At 56.4% G+C, this 11,589-nt stretch overlaps 1 long non-coding RNA gene across 1 annotated transcript; it reads left to right on the forward strand.

The window, feature by feature from the left end:
• Window positions 1-5,677: 5,677 nt before the first annotated feature.
• LOC122419760 lies at window positions 5,678-8,469 on the forward strand. Its single transcript, XR_006262983.1, has 3 exons — window positions 5,678-6,064; window positions 6,903-7,000; window positions 7,884-8,469. It is a non-coding gene; the product is annotated as an uncharacterized LOC122419760 (long non-coding RNA).
• The last annotated feature ends 3,120 nt before the right edge of the window (window positions 8,470-11,589 follow it).

Raw genomic sequence — 11,589 nt, forward strand, 5'->3', positions numbered from 1 at the left:
TTATGAATTTCCGTGATAGTGTGAACAATTAAGAGGTCTTGGCCATGTTTTCACGGCTGTTCAGGAGAGAAGACATAAATTTGAGTATGACTGGTTGTGAGAGTATTTTAAAACGGAGAATTGACTAGAGAATTTTCTCAAAGCACAAACATTTTGGTGCATCTAAAACCGCATTTGATTTATAATAGAGCTAATGAACAAAGAATTCTTTAGGTACACATCAATTATGTGAGATGAGGTGGACCGGTACCAAAATTCCCAGGCTCACAGGTTTGGAGGAGGACGCCTGTTTGGATGGGCCCTCCGAGAGATTTGGAAAGAGGGACAGGTGTGGATGAGCCAGCAGAGGAGGAGTGTTGCAAGCATGTTCAGACCTCTCAAAGAACGTTCCCTTGCTAGCAGAAGTATTTTCCTAAGCCTCTCTCCTCCTGACCCTCACCCACCATCCCTGCCCTGCACGTGGGTCTCACTTCCAGAGGCGGCTGCCTCACGTTCAGCTCCTGACACCTTCAGAAACTCTGCTAATAAATGCAGATCGGAAAAGCATTCGGCCCATGGGGACCAATTTCTTTTTCCATCATCTGTGGCTTCTCAATGTGAAATTAAAGTCAGCAGCAAGTAATTGCAGCTGGTGGCAGGTCCCAGGGTTCAGCAGCTGCCAGGGGACCCACCCAGCCTGTGTGCCGCCTGCCCTCTGTCCCCCCCACCTCCCATCCGGGGATTGAGCAAACTATGCAACTTGGCTTTTTCACAAAAATGAGACCGATGTCACTGTCAGCAAGAGGCTAGGTGGGTTAGCCAAGGCTGAGACAGCCACCCTGCAGCAGCCTTGCCCAGCCCAGGCCACGACAGGATCTGGCCCCTCCAGGCCCAGGTCTGCCGGACGGCGGCCCTCCCAGCTGGAGAGAACTCCATGAGCCCCCTGCTCAGGATGCCTCTGGAGCGCCCCCCAGCCAGGGGCTGCCCTGGCCTGGCCCTCAGAGCGGGGCTGGGAGAATAACGCTGCCAGCCCTGTGTCCCAGCAAGTCGTGAGAGCCCCAGAGCCTCCGCCCAGAGCGGTGGGCAGCACTGTCCTCCCAGGAGAGACACCCCCTGACTGCAGGCTCATGGGGGAAGGGACAAGGGAGGTGGGCCTCTCTCGTGCCCCCCTGGCCTTGGCCAGGGTAACTGGTAACACTTCACAGTCTCATGGACAAACTCAGGTGTGCAAAAGAAAAAGACAAGTTGGATTTGCTGAAGCTTTGGATACACGCAGTGAGAGAAATAGAGGAGTCAGGGATGTCATCGTAGTTTTTGGCCTGAGCTAAGAGAGGCTGGAGTTGCTGTGGTATTAGGAGGAGTTGTTTGGGGGGCTGGAAATCGGGAGTGACAGTTTGGGGAGGAGGCATTTGGATTTATGAGCCTGGAGTTTGGGGCAGAGGACCAGGCTGGAGAGACGAACGTGGGAGGCATCCGCGGGTTGGGACATTCCTTCCCCGACTACTTCAGGCCTGGCAGAGGCCCGCTCCCCCTGGAGTGTTGGATGCCCTCTCCCCTGGGTCCCCAGCCACCTGCCCTCTCTCCCTGCAGAGTCACAAGCTGGTAGGCCAGGTGTGGACCTCGGCTCCTACCAGCCGGGCTCCTGGGCCCACGAGCTCTCCCGTGTTTGGGCCCCAAACAGAACAGCCTGCGATGAGATGCCCAACCCACCCATGGGTGCCCCCTCGTACCAGCCAAGTGTCGTGGGAGGAACGTGGGGGCAGCTGAGCCTGAGTCATGAGACAGAAGCACCCGGGACATGGGTGTCAGGCCAGGAAGTGCCCGTGAAAGGGAGAAGCCCGCAGAGGCCACGAGGGCTGGGGGTGGGTGGGTGGGGGCTCAGAGGAGACCACTGCCGGTGACTCAGCCGCCGGCCTGCTGGCCGCAGCATGTGTCGCCAGAGAAAACAGATTCCGCGCAGGTTTATCTCCTGTGGAGGAGGGACAGTCAGCAGCATGAAGTGGCAGAGGAGGAAGGCCATGAGCTCCTGCCCCAGCCCAGAGCCGGTGCCAAGGTCTGCCTGGCAGGGCAGACAGTGCGCCAGCCTCACCCCTGGGGGCCCCGGGGAGGGCAGAGCCTCCAGCTCGGCAGCTCAGATCAGGCCCAGCTGGGGGGGCCTGGGGCGGGTGGGCACAAGGCAGGTGGAGTCCTGAAGCATCGCTGAGGGCAGAGGGGAGACAGGGTAAAGGGGCAAGGGGAGATGGGGCAAAGGGGCAGGGGGAGACGGGGCCAAGGGGCAGAGGGGAGACGTGGTAAGGGGCAGAGGGGAGATGGGGCCAAGGGGCAGAGGGGAGACGGGGCCAAGGGGCAGGGGGGAGACAGGGCCAAGGGGCAGAGGGGAGACGGGGCCAAGGGGCAGAGGGGAGGCGTGGTAAAGCAAATGTAGGCACAGAATTTCTGAGAAGTCTCCATGGTGACTCTCTGAGCTTTGAGTGGGAGGCCTGTCAGGCTTGACAGCAAAGGGAAGCACCGTAGTTCACCCCCGTGTGAGCGGTCGCCCCTGGATTTGTGTGGTGCACAACCTGCCCATCTTCCCTGAGGTCCCTGGGGGCAAGGTCCCAATCTCCATCTATATGGTGGTAATTATGTTACAGGAGATAGGGTCCCATCCTCAGCAGGTGCATGTGGGAGAACCCGTCCCCAGGGAGCCACACATTGCCCTTAGCAGGGCCTGCTCACTGGAATCAGTGGCACCTTGACAGTGGCCAGCGGGAGCATTCAGTTTCTCCTCTGCCCCTTCTTCCTTCCACTCCACTGGTTCTCACAGTGAGGTCTCCACAGCAGCACCACCTGAGAACTTGGAGATACAAATTCTTGGGCCCTCCCAGGACCTAATGAATCAGAAATTCTGGGCTTGGGGCCTAGCCAGCTGTGTTTAATAGTTGGCCAGGGGCTTTTGATGCCCTCTGGTTGGAGAGCGACCCACACGACCTGGGGACAGGAGGTTTTCCATCTTGGAATCACCTGGGAAACTTAAAAAAAAAATGCCAGTGCCTGTGTCCCACCCCCAGAGATCTAAATCTCACTGGTCTGAAGTCTAGCCTGGGCATCAGGCTTTTCAACGGCCTGCCAGCCGAGGACCTGCCTCCTGAAGCGCTTGACTGACGTCACTGCCTGGCACCAGAGGGTCAGTGCTGGGCGGAGGTTGTGCCTGACATCTCACAGGCCTGCCCCTCGCACCTGGGAAGGCAGCTCAGCTGGGGAAGGGGTGCTGGGCTCTGGGGTGTACCAGGATCTTGCCAGGGCTCTGGAGGAATGCTTATGATGTAGATTCTGGGGCACCTTCCCCAGAGACCCTAATTCAGCAGGAGAGTAGGGCTTCCCAGGTGGCTGAGACGGTAAAGAATCTGCCTGCCAACGCAGGAGACATGCGTTTGATCCCTGAGTTGGGAAGATGCGCTGGAGGGGGAAATGGCAACTCACTCCAGTATTCTTGCCTGGACAGATAATCCCATGGACAGGAGAGCCTGGGGGGTCAGTGCACTGGGTCGTAAAGAGTCTGAGCGACTGAGCACCCACACACTCACAGAGTAGGAGCTGGTGAGCTCTGTCCCTGAATATTTGGATGTGGGATTGAGGAACCCGCCCTGAGAAGCTCAGGTCATGAACACTGGGCTCTATTTCCATCTCATCGTTCTCCAGCCACGTACCCCCAGAAGGTCACTTCAGCAATCGTCACTGCATCTCTGAGTGCTGGGTCATCTCAGGGCTGTCCTGAGATCGTGTGCAGGCTGACCGTTGTGAGCACTGGGACAGAGGTAAGGAAGAGCTGGGGTGGCCCCTTGTCTGCTGCCAGTGGGCTCGGCTGGGAGCCCTTGGAGTGCCCGGCAAGTGGGACAGAGCCTCAACTGGAGGAGAACAGCGGCGGTGGGCGGTACATGTCTCTCCCAGCTCCTGGCAGCCTCAGGAGTGGAAGCTGGGCTGTGCAGTGAGGAGAGGGGCGGCAGGTCCTGGGAGGTCCTGGGAGCCAGATCCGAGACCAAGGCTAACCACCCGGCCCTCTTTTCCGATCAGCTCCGCCAGCACTGGGACTCGGGGCTTTTGTGTCCGGCAGCCCTGGCCTGTAACCAGCCTCAGGCACTTAGCCTGATCGGAGCTTTGCTTTCTCCCGGCACAAGGCCAAAGCAGCCTGGGCGGTGGGCTGAGTGAGGGGGCACCGGGAGCCGGGATCCTTTGAACTGCAGGCTCTGTCGTCCTCAGCGTTACCGGACGGCCACCAGTGGCCAGACGTCGCTTCTGCATTCAGGCAGGAAGAGCAGGAAGCGGCCAGGAGACAGGGCGGCGACTGCGTCTGGAACCAGCCCTTCCCTGCCACGCGCACCTCGCTGGTGAACCGGATCTCGTGCGGGGCCCCAGTGCGGGGCGGCGGGGCGCGGGCCCGAGGCGGACGGGGAGGTGGCCGGGCTGCTCACTGACCCTGCCGGGGGCGCCTCTCCGTGGCCGCTCACCCCGGAGTGGGGTCGCTCAGACCCTCACGCGCACAGCGGGGCTCCCTGCTCCTCCCCATCTGGTGACCTGGCCCCCTAGAGCCCAGGGCACCTCCCGAGGGACGACACCCTGGTGCTTCTGTGGAACAGCGTGAGGGCGAAAGGTCTGGTCCGAGGCGCCCTCCTGCCTCCGCCAGCGTCTGCCACCTCTCTCAGTTCGCCGCTCAGGTGGGACGCCCATTCTCGCCCTCCTCACCTCCACTGCTTCTGCCGGCGCTGGGGTCCCTCTCCGGGTCCGGGCGCTGGGGTCCCTCTCCCGGTCCGGGCGCCGCGGGTCTCCGCGTGGAGGCTGTGGCCGGGCCGCCCCGGGCCTGGCCTTGGCCCCTCAGGCCGCCCTCGTCAGCACTTCTCCACCTGTCGGGAGGACGTAAGCGCGGAGGGACGGCAGACAAAAGGCCCGGCACTCAGCAAACCTTAACAGCCCTCGAAACGCTTCCTAATCAACATGCTTTCTCCCCGCCGTTTGAAAACAAGAATGGAGCGAGAATGGACAGGTGGGAAGCGGGAAGCAGGTCCCAGCTTCGGCGGGCAGGAGGGCGGTTCCCTGAAGGCACGGGGGTGAGGGGCAGGGCCTGGGGGCATCTGAGGGGACAGGGGCCAAGGATGGGTCGCTGCGACCAGCAGGCGGGTGGTCAGGCGGTGTCTGCGTGTGCTCACCAGCCTCACGGGGGGTACAGGAAGGGAGGGGGCGGTGGGCTGACGAGACCCTGCTTGTGCGGGTGCGAGGACAGAGGGCACCCACACACCGGGGTCAGGTGTCCTGGGGGCCGTCCCAGGGGCCCTGACCTCCTCGCGGCGGCAGAGGTGATCCAGAGGACTGCCCGTCTCCCGAGCAAGCGCCTCTGCTCAGCCCGGGACTTGCTGTTGGCTTCATGGCTGCGTGCCTCCAGCGTGTTCCCGCTTGTCACGGGGAAGTCGGCGCCTTTCCACCAGGACAGGTGTCAACCCGGCTTTTCTGCCTTCCTCTGTCTTGGTGGGAAAAGAGGGCAGGGCGAGCCTGTGATCTGTGATCACACAGCCTGAGAAGGGCCGCTCCATCGCTGAGGGGCTCCGGGGCTTAGATCTCAGCGAGGAGAGGGCTCTAGGGGCAGCGTCTGCTCCTCACCTCCCAGCAGGTGGTGGTGGATGTGCTCTGAATGTGGCTTGTCCTTCTTGTGAGCTGCTGACCTGACTTGGGGAGGGGGCCCGCACTGAAGCAGCAGATGCAGGGGGTAGTTTCTGACTGCAAGGTGAAGAGGACTCATTACTGGCAGAGGCTGCAGAGAAGAGGAGCAGGCCAGCCATGGTCCTGGACCAGGGATTATCTTTATAAATTATTTCTAAAAATTATACAACCAGCACCCTACGTGGTACCTTAACTCAAAGACTACAGCCGTGGTTCTCCATGCAGTCCCTGGACCTGCAGTGTTACCTGGAGACTTATGGAGAACACTCAGGGGCCCACCCCAGACCCTCCAGAGCAGACACACTGCAGGTGGCCCCCGGCAAGCAGTGTTTAAACAACTCCCTCCAGGGGATTCTGAGACTCTTGGAACACAGAGACCCTGGAACAATGGAAGGTAAACTTCTTCCTGCTTTCTGTCTCCTTCCCTATTCCTAGTTCTTGTTCTCACACAAATGGGAGCACATCCTTCCACGCAACACCCAGCACTTCACCTTTTCCCAGAATAAATACCTCCTAGATGACCCCTAGATGATGAGTTGGTGATGGACAGGGAAGGCTGGTGTGCTGCAGTCCATGGGGTTGCAAAGAGAAGGACAGGACTGAGCGACTGAACTGAGATGACCCCTGGGCTTCCCTGGTAGATGTCAGTAAAGAGTCTGTCTGCAGTGTGGGAGACCTGGGTTTGATCCCTGGGTTGAGATGATCCCCTGAAAGAAAGCATGTCAACCCACTCCAGTATTTTTGCCTGGAGAATCCCTGTGAACAAAGGAGCCTGGTGGGCTACAGACCAGGGGGTCGCAAAAAGTCGGACACGACTAAGTGATTAGGCATAGCACAGCACAGGTGACCCCTACTCCCATCGCACTGCCAGAATTTATGAATCAACCTCATTCCTTTCAAGCCTGCAAGGGATTCTGTTGCAGGGGGAGAGGGGTGTAATTTCTCCAACCACTGCCCTCTCAGAGGCATTTAGGCTGTCTCTAGGTTTTTACTATTTCAAAGGCTGGTGCAATGAGACCTCTTGAGGAGTCTTTGTGGGCAGATACCTAGCTGTGGCACTGCTTAGAGGAATAAGACTCACACCCTCAATTTTTTTTTATATCCTTTCAGATCCTAGATACCTAGAAAACCTATTCCAGCAGTTTATACTCCCTCCTAAAATACAGAAAAAATTCCCTTTCCCACTCTTTCATCAGTACTGAACTGGTCTTTTCCATTTGCCACTCTGATAGGTGAAAAAATGGAGAGTCAGAGTTTGCTGTGCCTTTCTTCAACTGTGAGGACCCTTGGGTGATTCTTCATGTGTTAGCAGCCACTTCTACTTTTTTCTGTAAGCTCTCTATTCATACCTTTTCTTTCTCCCCCCTCCCCTAATTTTCCTTTGGGTAATTAGACTTTTTCTTATGGATTTGGAAGAGCTCATTACATAATAAGGAAAGTGGTAACTGGCATATACTGCACGGTTTTCCCTGGTACTTCCTTTGTCTTTTGTCTGAGTTTTTGTGGTGGTTGTTGTTATTATTATTAGCCATGAAGTAGTTTCTTTGTAAGATAATAAATATATCAGTCTTTTAATATATCTAGATTTGTGCCACACTTTAAAAAATCTTTCCCATTTTGAGATTTTAAAATATCCCCTATGTTTTCTTCAAGTTCTTGGACTAGAGCCTAAACTCCAGGATTGCACAGCCTGGGTTCCAGTCCCAGCTCTCTTGCTTCCTGGGTGGACCTCCCTTTTATACTGTGTAGAGTGGGGATAAGGATGCTTGTTTCATAGAGTCAGGTCAGGTGTGTTCTCTCTGGGGCACCTCCTTACGTTATCAACTCAAAGAAGGTGAAAGGCTCTAGATAAACTAAAAAGATTAACTGGCAGCCTGCTGGAGAGGGGGCTGGACCTCATGGATCCATGAGCTCCCAACCCCAAGGACAAGAGGCTTTCCTTGGTCCTGGATACTCACTTGCTTCCTTCACGGATTCTCAGCCTAGAGGTGGGGGCTTCCCAGAAAGGGCTGCAGGTTCCAACCCCGAGATCGGCAAGCCCCAGAGGAATCATGAGTTTCTGGAACCCTGTTCAGGGTTAAATCATGCTCCTCTTCAAGATTCAGGACCTCTGAACGTAATCGTATTTGGAGACAGACTGTTTAAAGAGGTAATTAAATTAAAATCAGGTCATTAAGTGGGTCCTAATCCAATCTGACTGGTGTCCTTATCAGAAGAGGAAGTTTGGATGGTCACAGACAGAGGAAGAGCAGGTACACAGGGAGAAGACAGCCACCTACTAGTCGAGGAGAGAAGCCTGGAGCAGATCCCGCCCTCAACAGCCTCGAGAGGGAACCAACCCTGCTGATACCTCTATTGTGGCCCTCCAGCCTCTAGAACTTGGAGAAGACAGGTTTCTGTCACTTGAGCCCCCAACAGTGTTTTATGGGCTTCCAGGTAAAGAACCCGCCTGCCAATGCAGGAGATGTAGAGATGTGGTTTCAATCCCTGGGTTGGGAAGATCCCCTGGAGGAGGGCATGGCAGCCTACCCCAGTATTCTTGCCTGGAGAATCCCGTGGATGGAGGAGCCTGGTGGGCTACAGTCCACAGGGTCGAGAAGAGTCAGACATGACTGCAGCACCTGAGCTGGAGCGCGCGCATGGTGTTTTATGAGCTCAGCCCCAGCAGACCAAGGCGGGAGCTTCGAAGGGCCTGCTCTGGGCAGTCCAGTCCAGGCCTCCAACTCTCTGGGCCCCATGCAGGGTGGGGTCATCTGGGTGTCTTGCTTGCCCCTTACCCGCCGCTGAAGACAATAACCCAACACCGACACCTGTTCTTGCTGCTCTCCCCTCCCCCACAGAGTAATCTGAAAGACAATATGTGAGCTCTTTGGGTTTGGACTAACATCAAAGCCAAAGGACAGGTGCTCAGGCACAGTGTGAGGGCCCGTCCTTCCCCAGGCAAGGGCAGGGACACCCACGTGGGCCTGCAGACCCGCGGAGGCCTACAGGCAGCTGCACAAGAGCAGGTGTGCGGGCGCAGGAAGCCAGCAGCCCCCCGGCCCATGCCGGGTGGGCAGCACCAAAAGGGTGGATGGAGGGGGAGGGTGATGGGGAAGAGACAGCCTGGTCTGGCGCCAGGGTTTCCAGTCCTCCTGGCCTTCGGGGCTCCTGCGGATGGTGGGCATGTCCCAGGCATCCTGAGAATGTTCCCAGCCACCCCTTCCTCTGTCTGCCACCCCGACTCCAGACTGGAAGCCAGCCAAGTCAAGGGAAAGGCAGGGGCTGGCAGGGGAATCTGGGAAGGCAGGGGTGGTGATGCTCCAGCATCCCCACACTGGGGGAGAGACAGATCTGAGTGGAGGAAGCCCTGCTGGCCCCCTTCAGCAGGAGCCCTGTGTGGACTGGGGAAACCTCCCTTCACAGCCCCCGTGGCCCCGGGGGAGACAGAGCTTCTCCATGCACGGCAGGGGCCTCAAGGGCTTCCACTGAGTGAGGCCCTTCCCCTCTGAGACCCCTGGGCCTCAGCACCGTGGGGGTCCTCCCTCGTCCGTGAGGGCCTACGGAGTGACCCCTCCACCTCCCCAGGCTGAGCTGGGTTGGGGGTTCACTGGGGATGCACCACTCCTCCTGTGATTGGCCTTGAGGCCCAGGCAGGCCAGGTGCGGTCCCCCCCCAGCTCCGGCCACCCGCCCTGGAGGCTGTGTCTACTAAGGAGCCTGCTGCCAGCAAGCGGTTCCGAGCCGTCCTGGCCTGGCCAGGTGTGTATGGCCCGGGGCGGGCAGACAGCTGGGCAGGTCTCTTGTAAAGGGTAATAACCCAGTGCAGGAGGCTAATCGCCCGTTCCCAGGAGGCAGACGTGATCTCATTAGTGATCATACAGCAGGTTGGGGGCGGGGGAATCTGTGCTCCCCAGGGGTGAGGGAGGAGCTCAGAGCCAGGGGAGGTGCCCCACATCATCTTCTCTGGATGCAATGGAACCACACTCCAGGTTGAGGGGAATGCAGTGGGATTGGTGGAGAGACTGGGCAGGCTTCACAAGACAGGAGGAGACTGGCCGGTGCTCCCTGGCACCCCTGGCTCCTCCCCAGCAGTGCTGACTCCACCGTGTGCCAGTGCTGAGGCTGTGTCCCTACCCAGAAGGCTCCTCCCCCAGGGACCAGAGGAGCCCTCCCCTACCAGACCGTCTCATCACTTGCTCTCCATCCCCTGAGCTCTGGTGGGGCTGCCGCCTGCACCACAGGAACGGAAAGGAAAGAACTGCCAACACTTCAGTGCACAGGGGAAGCCTCGAAAGTAGGTTATACGGAGGCCTGTGTCGGCTGCTTGACAGAATTCTGCTCTCCTAATCTCTTTACTTCATCCTGGGGCTTACTACCTTTTTCTGAAGCACGGCCACTCTTGAGAACCTGGTAGCAGCTATGGACCCTTCCTAAATAAACTTACGTAAAAATAAGATGTTGTTGTCAGTATCTAGGGGTGCATGGATTCTCTGAATTCCATCCATGGATCTCCCAAGCCAGTGGTTTCCATAGTGTGCAGCATCAGAATCATGCAGGGCTTCTCCAAAACACAGATGTCCAGGCCCTCTCAGCTCATCCAGGGCAGGACTGAGCAATCTACGCTGTGACCCGGGTTCCAGATTGTTCCAATGCAGGTTCCAGAACTGCATGACTGAGGGAGTCCATGGAGCCCAGGGGAGGTCCCGGCTCCAAACCCATCTCCATTCGCTGCTGTTTCAGATGCACAGGTCTTGGCGTCCCAAAGGAAGCACAAGCTCCCTGGCGGAAGGGACGACGTCTTAAATCTCTCTGCATCCAACCCCGATGACCCGCAATCTCCTCCAGTAAGGTCTCACTGATTCTCAAAACTCCTTCAGGTTACCCAAGGAGGAGTCTGAGGAAAATCTGCAACCCAGCCAAAGTGGGGAGACCCTGATATATCTTCTACCACCAATAGGGTCAAGAAACCATGTCTTGTGATACAACGGGATTCCATCCGCTCTCCTCCCTTCTTCCACCGCTGTGGGGCCCATCTCCAGGAGAGGGGTCCTTGCGTAGGTAGAAACCATGACCAGGGCTTCTGACTTTCCTACCCAGGCTCCAGTGCCTGGTGCAAGTTGGAGGACTCTGAGTGTGTTGGCATTGTTATGCCTCTGTATTAGCTAGTTTGAATTTGGAATTCTTATCTGATTGACTAAGTAACTTTTACTCTAATTAGAACAGTAGGGTTTGTTCTTAATCTGCAACCATTCAATCTTCCGTCTCATTAATTGTACAAAGGTCTTTATGAATATGTAGATTGAGAAGGAATACAAGATTATTTGACCTTGAAGAGACACATATAAAATAGGTGTACACTCTCCCAGCCTCCTGTTTCCTTTTATTATGCAGATGCAAAAACTGGTCTGGCTCCAAATCAGGCTACTGTGGGTTATTGGCAATCTCGCAGCCAATTAGGATACAGCATTCTGATGAGCCACAGAAGTTTAATAATTAGTATAGTATTTACATGCGAGCTGTGAATTTGCATGTAAATAAAAATGTGGTTATCAAAACCAGCCTGAAACAGCTCACTGATGAAAGAATCTCAAAAGGGTTCAATGTGCAAAAAGAAAATACTTGTGAAGGAAAAGGTTAAGTGTCACCAGCACGAATTTGAGTCTTTTATGAAGAACACTCATTCCAGGGGTAAATGACCTTCTGAATAGACCTCACTTCTCATTTAGAGATACTGGTTAGCAGGTTAGGCCACCCTGAACAGAACAATTTCTTAGCAGCCAAATTGACCCATAGGGAGAAATCTGTTCCTGTCTCTAAGGAGAATGGGGGAAATACCAAACCTATTTAGCAAACCACTGGCTTGTTCTGCACCAAATGGGGTTCATAAGTCAGAGCGAGTGATTTGCTAGGTTTGGACCTGGTGTGCTAATAGCCCCCC

Source organism: Cervus canadensis, chromosome 17 (assembly GCF_019320065.1).
Source record: "Cervus canadensis isolate Bull #8, Minnesota chromosome 17, ASM1932006v1, whole genome shotgun sequence".
In the NCBI taxonomy this organism is placed as follows: domain Eukaryota; kingdom Metazoa; phylum Chordata; class Mammalia; order Artiodactyla; family Cervidae; genus Cervus; species Cervus canadensis.